This window comes from Eriocheir sinensis, chromosome 50 (assembly GCF_024679095.1).
Source record: "Eriocheir sinensis breed Jianghai 21 chromosome 50, ASM2467909v1, whole genome shotgun sequence".
Lineage (NCBI taxonomy): Eukaryota > Metazoa > Arthropoda > Malacostraca > Decapoda > Varunidae > Eriocheir > Eriocheir sinensis.
In genome coordinates, this window is record NC_066558.1 from 5017134 (window position 1) to 5030550 (window position 13417).

The 13417-nt window shown below is 36.6% G+C and overlaps 1 long non-coding RNA gene across 1 annotated transcript; it reads right to left on the reverse strand.

Moving 5' to 3' along the window:
• Positions 1-4767: 4767 nt before the first annotated feature.
• Positions 4768-13169, reverse strand: LOC126982286 (uncharacterized). The gene is made up of 4 exons (XR_007735023.1): positions 13040-13169; positions 6432-12995; positions 5939-6059; positions 4768-5814 (listed from the first exon to the last, which is right to left on the reverse strand). It is a non-coding gene; the product is annotated as an uncharacterized LOC126982286 (long non-coding RNA).
• Positions 13170-13417: the final 248 nt, after the last annotated feature.

Genomic DNA, 13417 nt, shown 5'->3' on the forward strand with positions numbered 1-13417 from the left:
ATGTAGAGCAAGAATAGAAAGGGACGAAGGGATGGGAGGATGAAGGAAGGGAAGGGAAGGGAAGGGAAGGGAAGGAAAGGAAAGGAAAGGGAAGGGAAGGGAGGTAAACAGAGGTAGCAAAATGGAGAGAAAGGAAGGGAGGAAGGAGAGCGAAAGTGGAGGAAAGAAAGGGAAAGGGAAAGAAGGAGTTAGCGAAAGGAAGGAAGGAAGGAAGGAGGGACAGAGGAGAAAAATAGAGAGGATAGAGAGGAGAAGGGAAGGGAGGGAAGAGGAAGGGAGAGAGAAACACACACACACACACACACACACACACACACACACACACACACACACACACACAGGTAGTATTAACATTAGACTAAAACCTCGTATATTCTCCTCCCGTGACAGTCTTTGCTTATTACTGCAGAACCACAGCGACGCGTCCAAGAGATAAGGTCGAACTGGCTAACCATGGTCGGATATACGCTGGGTTGATGGTTGTTTTCTGGGTTGGGTTGTGTGGTTGTGGTGGTGGTGGTGGTGGTGGTGGTGAATGTATGTGTGTATGTGTGTGTGTGTGTGTGTGTGTGTGTGTGTGTAATTATGTCTGTTTATGTGTGTTTGTAGTTAGTAAGTTAGTTAGGTAGTTAATGTATAAATAGTTGTAGTAGTAGTAGTAGTAGTAAAAGTGAATAGTTCGTATATTGTGAAGAACAGGTATTTCCCATCGTCAACAACAACAACAACAACAACAACAACAACAACAACAACAACACCCACTATCGTATCTCGTCATCGCGTCCTTCCTCATCGTCTGTATCTGTGACTAATTAGACAGCACGAAAATAAACGGAACACTTATATAATTGGTGGCGACTCGTCCGTCTCATTAAACATGCAAGAAGGAAAAAATATGGAGACGTCGAAGGATCGTTAATATAAAAAATGGCGGACGGCGACACCAAATTAAAACGTAAAATATTGACGTCACTTACCAGTCGCGATACAGATAAAATAAACGAGTAAATAAATATATAAATAAAACATAATTGACATCAGATTAAAAGGCACGGTAGAGTATTGAAGTCATTATAGCCAGTCGTAATATAAATAATGAATAAATAAATGTCTGAAATATAGCCTAAACAAGATCCATATAGATAAAATAATATAAATAGATAGATTAGCTGAATATACTAGATCGTTCTGGTATATTTGTATCAGTATTTCATTAAGTAAAGTGTTCGTCCATGCTTACTTATAATAGACACGGTATTTATATTATTTCCTCTATTGATCTATATATATCTATGTATCTATCTATCTATCTACCTATCTATCTACCGTAACGTGGGTATCTATTTTATTTTTCTTCATGAACTTCATCTTTTTCTTCGTTTCTTCTCATTCTTTTCTTCTTCTTTTGTTATTATTATTATTATTATTATTATTATTATTATTATTATTATTATTATTATTATTATCATTATCATTATCATTATCATTATCATTATCATTATCATTATTATTATTATTATTATTATTATTATTATTAACACTAATTTTCCACTTAAATCACTTAACTATATCACTTAACACTAATTTCCCACTTATATCACTTAACTATATCACTTAACACTAATTGTCCACCGATATCACTTAACTATATCACTTAACACTAATTTTCCACTTATATCACTTAACTATATCACTTAACACTAATTTTCCACCGATATCACTTAACTATATCACTTAACACTAATTTTCCACCGATATCACTTAACTATATCACTTAACACTAATTGTCCACTTATATCACTTAACTATATCACTTAACACTAATTTTCCACCGATATCACTTAACTATATCACTTAACACTAATTCTCCACTTATATCACTTAACTATATCACTTAACACTAATTTTCCACTGATATCACTTAACTATATCACTTAACACTAATTGTCCACCGATATCACTTAACTATATCACTTAACACTAATTGTCCACTTAAATCACTTAACTATATCACTTAACACTAATTCTCCACTTATATCACTTAACTATATCACTTAACACTAATTTTCCACTGATATCACTTAACTATATCACTTAACACTAATTGTCCACCGATATCACTTAACTATATCACTTAACACTAATTTTCCACTGATATCACTTAACTATATCACTTAACACTAATTGTCCACTTATATCACTTAACTATATCACTTAACACTAATTCTCCACAGAGCTGCAAAACCACCACCATCTTCATCACGTACGATAATCACCGCCAACCCTTTTCACACCACCACCATCTTCATCACGTACGATAATCACCGCCAACCCTTTTCATACCACCACCATCTTCATCACGTACGATAATCACCGCCAACCCTTTTCACACCACAACCATCTTCATCATGTACGATAATCACCGCCAACCCTTTTCACACCACCACCATCTTCATCATGTACGATAATCACCGCCTTATGACCCGCATCACACACCCCCATTAACCCAGCATCGTGTTATCCTCGTGTTGTCTCGCCTCGCCTTATCGCCCATCGCCACACATATATATCTCTGCTTCCTTCTTATCTCCCACTGCAACTTTTCTTTAGCAAGGGGCCGCGTCTATATTACAGGTGTGTGCGGCCGTTATCGCGCCCGGCCATCGGTTTGAGCAGTGTTCCCCCAGCGGTGGTCTGGTCGCCATGTTGCCAGATTATCGTACTCAGAGCCGCGTATTTACCGGTTTCTGCCCCATAACTGTTGCCAAGAAGCACCAATAATTAACTATTTAAACGGTAACTATATATGAAGGCAGTTATTTGGGCGATGAAAGTAGTTTTTGGGTTGGAAATCGGCAAACATAAGAGGCAGAGTACGACAATCTGGCAACGTTGCGAGTCACCTGTTACCTGTCCATATCAACGTTGCCAGATTGTCGTACTCAGGCTCTTATATTTCCTGATTTCCGACCCCAAAACTGTCTCTTCCACCCCGACAACTAGATTCATTTATAGTTATCATTGAAATGGTTAGTTATTGGTGTTTTTTTGCAATAGCGATGGCCCAGAAACCGGTAAATACGATGTCCTGAGTACGATAATATGGCAACGGTGGTTCATATATTCCGCCTTCTAATTGCTTGTGTTGGTGTTCCTCGGCGAGGCAAGGGCGGCTGGCCGGGTATATTACATAGGTCATTGTCTGTTTCAAGTTTACATATTAAAAAAAAAGCGGCAATTTAAAAGACTTGTCAGGAAGGGTATACCTCGCGTGGACCAGGCAGGAGGCGAGGCAAGGGGGGCTGGCTGGGTATTACATAGATCGTTGTATGTTTCAAGTTTACATATTAAAAAAGCGACAATTTAAAAAGAGTTGTCAGATAGGGGTAATTCCGTCCCAGCTTTCCGATTCGTTGTTTTACATAGATCGTTGTATGTTTCAGGTTTACATATTAAAAAAAGCGGAAATTTAAAAAGAGTTGTCAGTTAGGGTAATTCCGTCCCGTGCAGTTTTCCGATTCGTTGTTTCCATGATCCAATCTCAGTTTTAAATCTAAACCATATATAAATTAATTAAGTTCCTCCTGTTTACTCTTAATTTTAGAAACATCACAGAAGGTAAATACTTAACACTATTTATTATTCGTTGAGTTTTGAATCTAAACTGTATATAAATTAATTAAGTTCCTCCTGTTTACTCAAGTTTTCGAAGCGTCACAGAAGATAAAAATTTAACACTATTTATTATTCGTTGAGTTTTGAATTTTACCTGCAACAGTAAACTATCAATCAATCAATCAATCTAAACTGTATATAAATTAATTAAGTTCCTCCTGTTTACTTAAGATTTCGAAGCGTCACAGAAGATAAAAATTTAACACTATTTATTATTCGTTGAGTTTTCAATCTAAACTGTATATAAATTAATTAAGTTTCTCCTGTTTAGTCTTAATTTTCAGAAACATCACAGAAGATAAAAATTTAACACTATTTATTATTCGTTGAGTTTTGAATCTAAACTGTATATAAATTAATTAAGTTCCTCCTGCTTACTTTTCATTTTTAGAAACATCACAAAAGATAAATATTAAACACTATTTATTATTCGTTGAGTTTTCAATCTAAACTGTATATAAATTAGTTAAGTTCCTCCTGTTCGGATCTTCATGTCCCTTGTGCTCCCTGTCTTACCCTGTGACTGAGACATGAACACTGAATAGCAACTTGAAGAGGCGGATTGATGCCCTTTTTTTCTTTTCTTTTTTTACTTCTACGCCTATAGCGCCGGTAGGTTTGCTTGAGGGGCCTGGATGGTATTCGACCCCAGCCCGTCATGGCGCAGGCAAGTGTTTATAGTGGCGCCATCTTCTCTTGGCTCATGCTGCCCCCCGGAACTCGTTCTTGATTCACAGCTATTTTTTTATTTATTCTTCACGTTTACTTTTTGTATGTTTATTTTCCACATTTATCCTTCATAATCCTCCGCTCAGCTGATGTAACGTTGACATTTCCCGAATGATTTTGTGTCAAACCGCCGACTGCTCCGTGAGACTGATTCGAGGCTTGTTACGAACACAACCCGGAACACCAACTTCGGCTTTACGGGCACGTGGCACGCTGACGAAGGGGCGTTAACAGAATTTGTAGCTTGAGTAAAGCGATGGACCCTGCCATGAGGTGCTCGGGATAGGAAGGGCTGCATGGAGACTTGCCCGGAGGAACCCCTGGGATGGAGCCGTTACTGAAGGAGAGGAACACCACCAACAAACCATCAAACCATTTATTCAACAATGAAACCAACTTAGTAACAGTATAATGAAAACGAGAAGACAGGAAGTTATACTAATGAAGATACTGCTAAAGAAAGTAGTGAGAATACCCTTGTGTGAGTTTTGAGGGCGGGTGCCAAGGGGGTCACCGTCAGCGGGGGGGTCACATCATCACCCTTGGCCAAAAAATCTGCTCCTGTTTGATACGAAGTGGCAGTGGTTTCGCCTAAAGGGATTTCATCATTATAACAGGCGGGCGCGTTGCTAGAAGAAAAGGAGGGCGAGAGATTTTGGTCTATATAGGTTAGCATTTTTTAAAGATTTTTTTTTACCCACGTTATTAAGAGATAAAACAAGCATTCGGACGGAAGGAGAGACGGATTGTCACGAATATTAAAAAACAAGAATGTTCTCACTATTCAGATCTCGGGTTTGTGGTTCGTCTCTGTTTATTGAAGTGAACCTGAACCACACGACATCAGCATCACCGATTGAAAAAAAATATGTAAGAAAAGGTCAGACTCGGTTCGTTCTGACTTTGGTGCACACACAATATATTCATGTGCATAAATTCCTTCACGTCACGATAAATCCTCTTCCCGTAAACTTCTTTATCGTATTTCTCTCAAAACATCAGCAAAATCTTGTACGTATACATATTCTGCATAAATGTTGAAGGGTGGGAGGGGCAGTCTGTACGCAGCTTTCCATAAATACTCGTAAAAAAAGTAATCCAAAAATTTAAAATGTATAAGAATTAAATAAAACTAAACGTAAGTATATGAGCTCAAAATTAAGCTTAAGTATAAAACTGAACTGTCAAACTTAAGATTAAGCATAAAATTCAACTCTATATCAAGTTTTAAGTATCATACTGAACTCATACTTAAACTTGTGTAAAAAAAATTAACTCTGAATTACCTCAAAAGCAAAAATGAGCTCTCAAACACATATATATTACTGCGTTGATTATTAGAACATCAGATTTTAATTATCATAATGAGCTCATACTTAAACTTGCGTAAAAAAATTAACTCTGAATTACCTCACAAATAAAAATGGGCTTTCTTAAACACATATTACTGCATTGATTATTAGAACATATCAAATTTTAAGTATCATACTGAGCTCATACTTAAACTTGTGTAAAAAAATTAACTCTGAATTACCTCACAAACAAAAATGAGCTCTCAAACACATATACTGCATTGATTATTAGAACATATCAAATTTTAATTATCATAATGAGCTCATACTTAAACTTGTGTATAAAAATTAACTCTGAATTACCTCACAAGCAAAAATGGGCTCTCTCAAACACACATATATTACTGCATTGATTATTAGAACATCAGATTTTAATTGTCATAATGAGCTCATACTTAAACTTGTGTATAAAAATTAACTCTGAATTACCTCACAAACAAAAATGGGCTTTCTTAAACACATATTACTGCATTGATTATTAGAACATATCAAATTTTAAGTATCATAATGAGCTCATACTTAAACTTGTGCAAAAAAATTAACTCTGAATTACCTCAAAAACAAAAATGAGCTCTCAAACACATATTACTGCGTTCATTATTAGAACATATCAAAATTTAATTATCATAATGAGCTCATACTTAAACTTGCGTAAAAAAATTAACTCTGAATTACCTCACAAATAAAAATGGGCTCTCTCAAACACATATTACTGCGTTCATTATTAGAATACATTAACTCTGAATTACCTCACAAATAAAAATGGGCTCTCTCAAACACATATTACTGCGTTCATTATTAGAATACATTAACTCTGAATTACCTCACAAATAAAAATGGGCTCTCTCAAACACATATTACTGCGTTCATTATTAGAATACATTAACTCTGAATTACCTCACAAATAAAAATGGGCTCTCTCAAACACATATTACTGCATTCATTATTAGAATACAATGACCTGGCTTTAAGAATTATGACCACTGGTATTTCCTGCGGCTAAGAATTCTGTCTATCACTATTTCCACCTCTCACAAATTCTTTCTCTTGCTATTTCCTGCATTCAATAACTGACTTTGGATTAACAGTTGCTATTTTATTTTACCTCAGCCATATTTTCCAGTAGTTTCCTATCCAACAGCAAGTACTAAATGGGAAGATGCGTACAAATAGGCCCGCACATCCTCCCTGTGGCTATTGCTAGTACACGTTAGGTTACAGTGCTCCCTTTTCTGTCGTAGTCTCATATGATACAGTCCTTGAGCAATGCTATACAGTAATCTAAATGCCATGTTACTCCGAGTACAGTTATGACGGCGAAAAACAAAACACGCACACCTCGCCTGAATTATTTAAACGTCGTATTACACTTGTATTATCAACTGTTCAGGCTAGAGAGAAGAAGGAAGCACTGAGGATTGAAAATGAACATAAGAAACGATACCCAGAGGAGGAAAGAAGAAAAGGACGGATAAGTACAGAAAGAGGAGAGGGAGAGGAGGAAGGAGTTCAAGGGTAGAGAAAAGAATGCAGCACTGAGGATTGAAAAAGAACATGAAAAACAATACCCAGAGGAGGAAAGAAGAAAAGGACGGATAAGTACAGAAAGAGGAGAGGGAGAGGAGGAAGGAGTTCAAGGGTAGAGAGAAGAAGGAAGCCCTGAGGATTGAAAATGAACATGAAAAACGATACCCAGAGGAGGAAAGAAGAAAAGGACGGATAAGTACAGAAAGAGGAGAGGGAGAGGAGGAAGGAGTTCAGGGCAAGAGAGAAGAAGGAAGCCCTGAGGATTGAAAATGAACATGAAAAACAATACACAGAGAAGAAAAGAAGAAAAGGACAGATAAGTACGGAAAGAAGAGAGGGAAATGAAGATGGAGTTCAAGACTAGAGAGAAGCTATGTTAGGTTTCCATGAGTGTTTATCTAATTCATGGCCACAGAAGCCTTGCAAAACTACCGCCAGGCTCAGGAAACCACCCAAGGAATTCCCGACAACTTCTGCAAGTCTTTTGAACCTTTGCCTCCATCAACAGTAATGTGGCTGATTTGTCTTTATTAACCCATTTTTCAAGGCATAGTTAGCTGTTTTTGTTGATTCTTTTACATCACTTTTTATGAGTTTGTAATATTGTCACTCTCATTAAATAATTCCTTAAGTCATTTTTCAACGATTTACAGGTTTTTGTCTACATCAATTTTTCAACACGTGACGCCCATTTTTGTAGACTTCCCTTCGTCATTCAGGGTTTGAGTGTTCTGGAATTGGCCTTTTCATTTCTACCTAAATCTTAAGCCAAATGAGATGATGACAGTTCTTTTCTAATTTCCTGAAAAGTAGAAAATAATGGCGGTTTCTTTACAAAGGTGATGATATGGCGACTTATTGAAAATCCAACACTCCTAACTACGTCCCAAAAATGGAATTAATAAGAGAAACTAGCCACGTAACTGTTGAAGAATACGAATACAACGTTTAAAGAATCTGGCGTTTATCTTATCTATAGTTTAATAAGAACGACAGCAAGTACGCACGTTGAAAATAAATGAGTTAGACATTCAGACGCACTCACAGAAACTTTGACGTAAGCTTAAAAAATAATTTCGTAAAAGTGCAACGACACACCAAAATAAACGCGGCTCTTTTTTGTTTTCTACGCTTTAAGAACAGCAAGGGGTACACACACACGCACACACACACACACACACACGGAGAAAAATAATAAAAAGTTAAGACATATAGATGTACCTCCACCCCTCTCTCGACTTTTTTTTTCCGCTGAAGCTTAAAATATGACGAAAAAAACAAGCAACATGAAAATCCGTGCTGGCTTCGTTTTCTGGTTTGTATATTTTCCTGACACGTTCGTTTCTTTACATCTATACATTGGGGTGTGAGCGAGTGCCGAGCAAGCCACCAGCACTCAGTCACTGGAGGGGTGGGGGGTGGGTGGGGGGGGGGAGGCAGGAACATCGGCGCTACCCACATGATGAAAGAAAATAAAATACAGATTATAAAGAAAACACAAAACAGCAGTGACGTAAATAATGCTTTGCAGACAGGAAACTAAGGCCAACATTCTCTAACACGTCCAGGCTCATACGCCCATATTTAGTAAGGCTTTCGTAGAGGTTGTCGTGGGTATCTCCATGGGTAGTTTTATGAGCCTAGTGGTAGTTTGACAAGGCTTCTGCACCGTGAATATGAAAAACAATCATTAGAACCTGACTAACCTCTTTTGCGGCCTTTGGAAATAGATGTTGTGGGAGCTGAAAGGATTTGAGAATACAGACCAAATAAACACATTAGATTATTGAAACCGAAAACATATACTGGTGTGAGAAATGCTGTATTGTGGAAAGCATTTGTTGACAGATCTTACAGTCCGACCATTTTATATCTTGGGCACACGACATTATTGCACAGTGACCTTCAGAAAAACTATACAGTCATCCCTCAAATAGTACGGTTTCCAATAGTTCGGTTTCGGTTTTATGTGGAATTTCATAATTTTTTTAGGATTTTTGAATTTCCCAACAAGCAGGAAATTTGAAAATCCTAAAAAGATCTTCCATGGCAATCCGTATATAACCGAAACCGGACTATTGAAAACCGTACTATTTGAGGGATGACTGTGTTGCTTTATTTTGGAGGATACAAAAAAATAGCAACAGAAAATTATTACAAGGTCTGACTAATGATATGAATGCACACTAATAATTGCCTCTTCTTGTTATTCTTATTGTTATTATTATTATTATTATTATTATTATTATTATTATTATTATTATTATTATCATCATCGATATTAAATGGGGCATGAATGGTTAATCCCAAATTGATAAATCCCACTGAAATAACACGTCCATTTAGCATGAATTACATATAAGGTGAATGTTTCAGTGCCTGCTTTTCTTTTTGCATCACAGCAGACTTTTTCTATCCTTAGGTTTTACCCTTGAGATGCTCCTTTGATGTAAAAAAAACTATCTCACATTAAACAAAGGGTCTACTGTACTAAACCTTCCCTGAGAATTGCTGCGTAACAACATCGTGTGCGGCCAAGATCCAAGCTGGCCGTTTACCAAGAAGCAACACATTAAGACAACTAGACAAAGACGCCTTGCTTCACAACGGCACAGGTGTAACGAACGGTGATTGGTGCAGGTGGCGGCAGCACGGAAGGGACGATGCTCACCTGGCGATTATTGTTTTCATTTCGTCCGTGAATCTCTGGGCCACAGACGGGCGGGCGGCGGCAGATACAAAGTGACTATCGGCTAACGTGTCATGAAATAAACAACGAGGGAAAGGCCGCCAATCCGTACGCAACATCCCAATTAGTACTCGCATCCAGAAAAATAAATGTATAGGGGGTTGAGATGACGTGTAAAATTTAAGATATGTTGGCATTTGTATATCTCATCTTAAATTTCTGATACTTTTTCCAGGAAGTTGAGGTAAGATATAGAAATGGAGATATTACATTTGCATTTTTATATATCTCATCTCATCTTAAATTTCTGATACTTTTTCCGGGAAGTTTAGATAAAATATAAAAATGAAAATTACATTGGCATTTCTATATTTCATTTTTATATCTCATCTTAAATTTCTGATACTTTTTCCGGGAAGTTTAGATAAGATATAAAAATTAAATATTACATTGGCATTTCTATATTTCATTTTTATATCTCATCTTAAATTTCTGATACTTTTTCCAGGAAGTTTAGATAAGATATAAAAATTAAATATTACATTGGCATTTCTATATTTCATTTTTATATCTCATCTTAAGTTTCTGATACTTTTTCTGGGAAGTTTAGATAAGATATAAAAATGAAAATTACATTGGCATTTCTATATTTCATTTTTATATCTCATCTTAAGTTTCTGATACTTTTTCTGGGAAGTTTAGATAAGATATAAAAATTAAATATTACATTGGCATTTCTATATTTCATTTTTATATCTCATCTTAAATTTCTGATACTTTTTCCGGAAAGTTTAGATAAGATATAAAAATTAAATATTACATTGGCATTTTTATATATTTTAATTTTTCTAAGTTTATTTATTATGCGAGCACGATAAGGAGTGTTGGGGTATAGATTCACGAACCTCCCCTATAAGTGACGGTCCTCCTGTCTTGCGAGTCTTGCCTCCGTGAGCGATGCAAAAATAACCCCCACTCAGTTGTTTATTCCATGAGTCTAACTCCCCTAATTATTACACTAATATTGCCTTTCATCAGTGTCTTTATCATGTCTAAGTTTTACTATTATGTAGTTATTCATATTGCAAAAAGAATGGTTTAAAAGTAACAATTCAAACTATGAAATCAGCAACAAGAAAGATCTCCATATACATAAATATACATATGCATAACACATAAAGCTGTTTAACAAAGCATCACATGGTAATTGATATGCATTAATTACCTTCCATCTAAAATACATTAAGCAACAATAATGATTTCTCGGAGCAATAAAACCCCTATACGTACTCTATGATATAATATACTCATAAAAAGTTAAAAATCGATAAGCTTTCTCTCTTAATATAAAAAAACACAACGGTAAGCACACTGGTTTATCATATGAGGCTAAACCTCTATATCTCACCATCCCACTATGGCAATAATAAGATAAAAATAAAATAATAATAATAATAGTCATCCCTCAAATGGTATGGTTTTCAATGGTTCAGTTTCAGTTTTATACGGATTGTCATATAAGATCTTTTAAGGATTTTTAAATTTCCTGCTTGTCGGGAAATTTTAAAATCCTAAAAAATCTCCTTAGAAAATCCACATAAAACCAAAACCGAACTATTGGAAACCGTACTATTTGAGGGATGACTAATAATAATAATAATAATAATAATAATAATAATAATAATAATAATAGATACACGTACAAGCATCTCATCACTGTACACTTACGTTATGATGGACACATTGAGCAAAAACCTTGTTAGAAAAACCTTCGTCAACCCTGAGACAAAAGAAGGCAAGGGATGTGCATGAAAACAACAGGACCAGGGGCTGGGCGGGGAGGGAGCGAGGGAGAGGAGGAGGACGGAGAAGAGAGGGAGGGGAGGAGACGACACAGAGAAGAGAATGGGGTTAAAAGACAAATATATAAAGGAAAAGGGAAAGAGAACGAAACATAAACAAAACCAGAAAATATACAGAAAGTGAGAAAAGGAAAAGAGGAAAAAATAAAGACAAGCACAAAGAGGGAAGAGAGGGAGAAGAGGAAGGAAGGAAAATAGAAAGAATAAAGGAGAAAAAGAAGAAAGCAAAACATGTTCAAGGAAAAGGAGAGAAAGAACGATAGAAAGGAGAACAAGGAAAGGAAAGGAAAGAGAGAGAAAGGAGGTGAAAGTGAACAGGAGAGAAACAGAAGGGAGGCAAAGATGAACAAGAGACGCGGAAAGTAAGTCCGAGAATTAGGTGGAAAGAGCGATAGACAGAAATTGAGAAAAGTGCACAAAATAGATAATCTCTCTCTCTCCCCCTCTCTCTCTCCCCGCAGCCCCTAACACAGGACAACACAGCACACAGACGGACAGACTCTTCCTCGTACGGACAAAACAGTTCTGGGCACACTCGACAAACAGTGTATTGTACAAAACCAATGACCGGGTAGAGGAGAGGCATTGGCAGCGTCTTAGTGAGAAATAAAAGAACTCCCAATGCCTCCTCCTCTCCTTTTAGTGCTGTTAAAAAAATAGTGAGGGAAAAGATAAGTGAGTACATCATATAGACTATTTACAATTCGGGTTTGGACAGACAGACGAACACCCAGAATGCTTAGTACAAGTTGTGTCTTTTTGATTATTGTTTTAAACACGGCCGAGAAAATTTCCGTGGACGTGGACGACCAAAAAAGTATTGTTCTTGTTGTTGTCCTCGCGTCGGAACCATCAGCGTCATCATCATCATCCCCTCCATCATTATTTCCATCATCATCATCATCCCTATCATCATCACCAATGGGTTAGTAAATATAGATATACTTTGAATACATAGTTCCCATATTTGAGTCAGAATCTTCTTTTTATAAATAGATCAGATTCAATCGCTTTAAATAATATAATGTCTAATAAACATAACTTTTTAAACCTCAGCAAATTATATATAAACTTTAACGATACAAATCAGATTAATGTTGACGATAAAACAACTCTATAATAAATCACTACAATTAAACCTTGACAATCATCCAATTTTACCTCAACAGCCAACCAATTTTACCTCAACAGCCAACCAATTTTACCTCAACAGCCAACCAATTTTACCTTCACAACGAAAACCAAATAAAACAAGACAAATTTTAGCACTTCTTAAAACTTATAACTCTCCTGTGTCTTGGAGTGAGTCACGTATTGATGAAGTTGGTTTCCATGCTGAACAAACTTTAACCCGGTAGCAGCGACGGGCCAAATTTGTGGCTTTACCGTGTACCAGCGACGGGCCAAATTTGTGGCTTTACCGTGTAGCAGCGACGGGCTAAATTTGTGGCTTTACCGTGTACCAGCGACGGGCCAAATTTGTGGCTTTACCGTGTACCAGCGATGGGCCAAATTTGTGGCTTTACCGTGTACCAGCGACGGGCCAAATTTGTGGCTTTACAGTGTACCAGCGAACGGCCAAA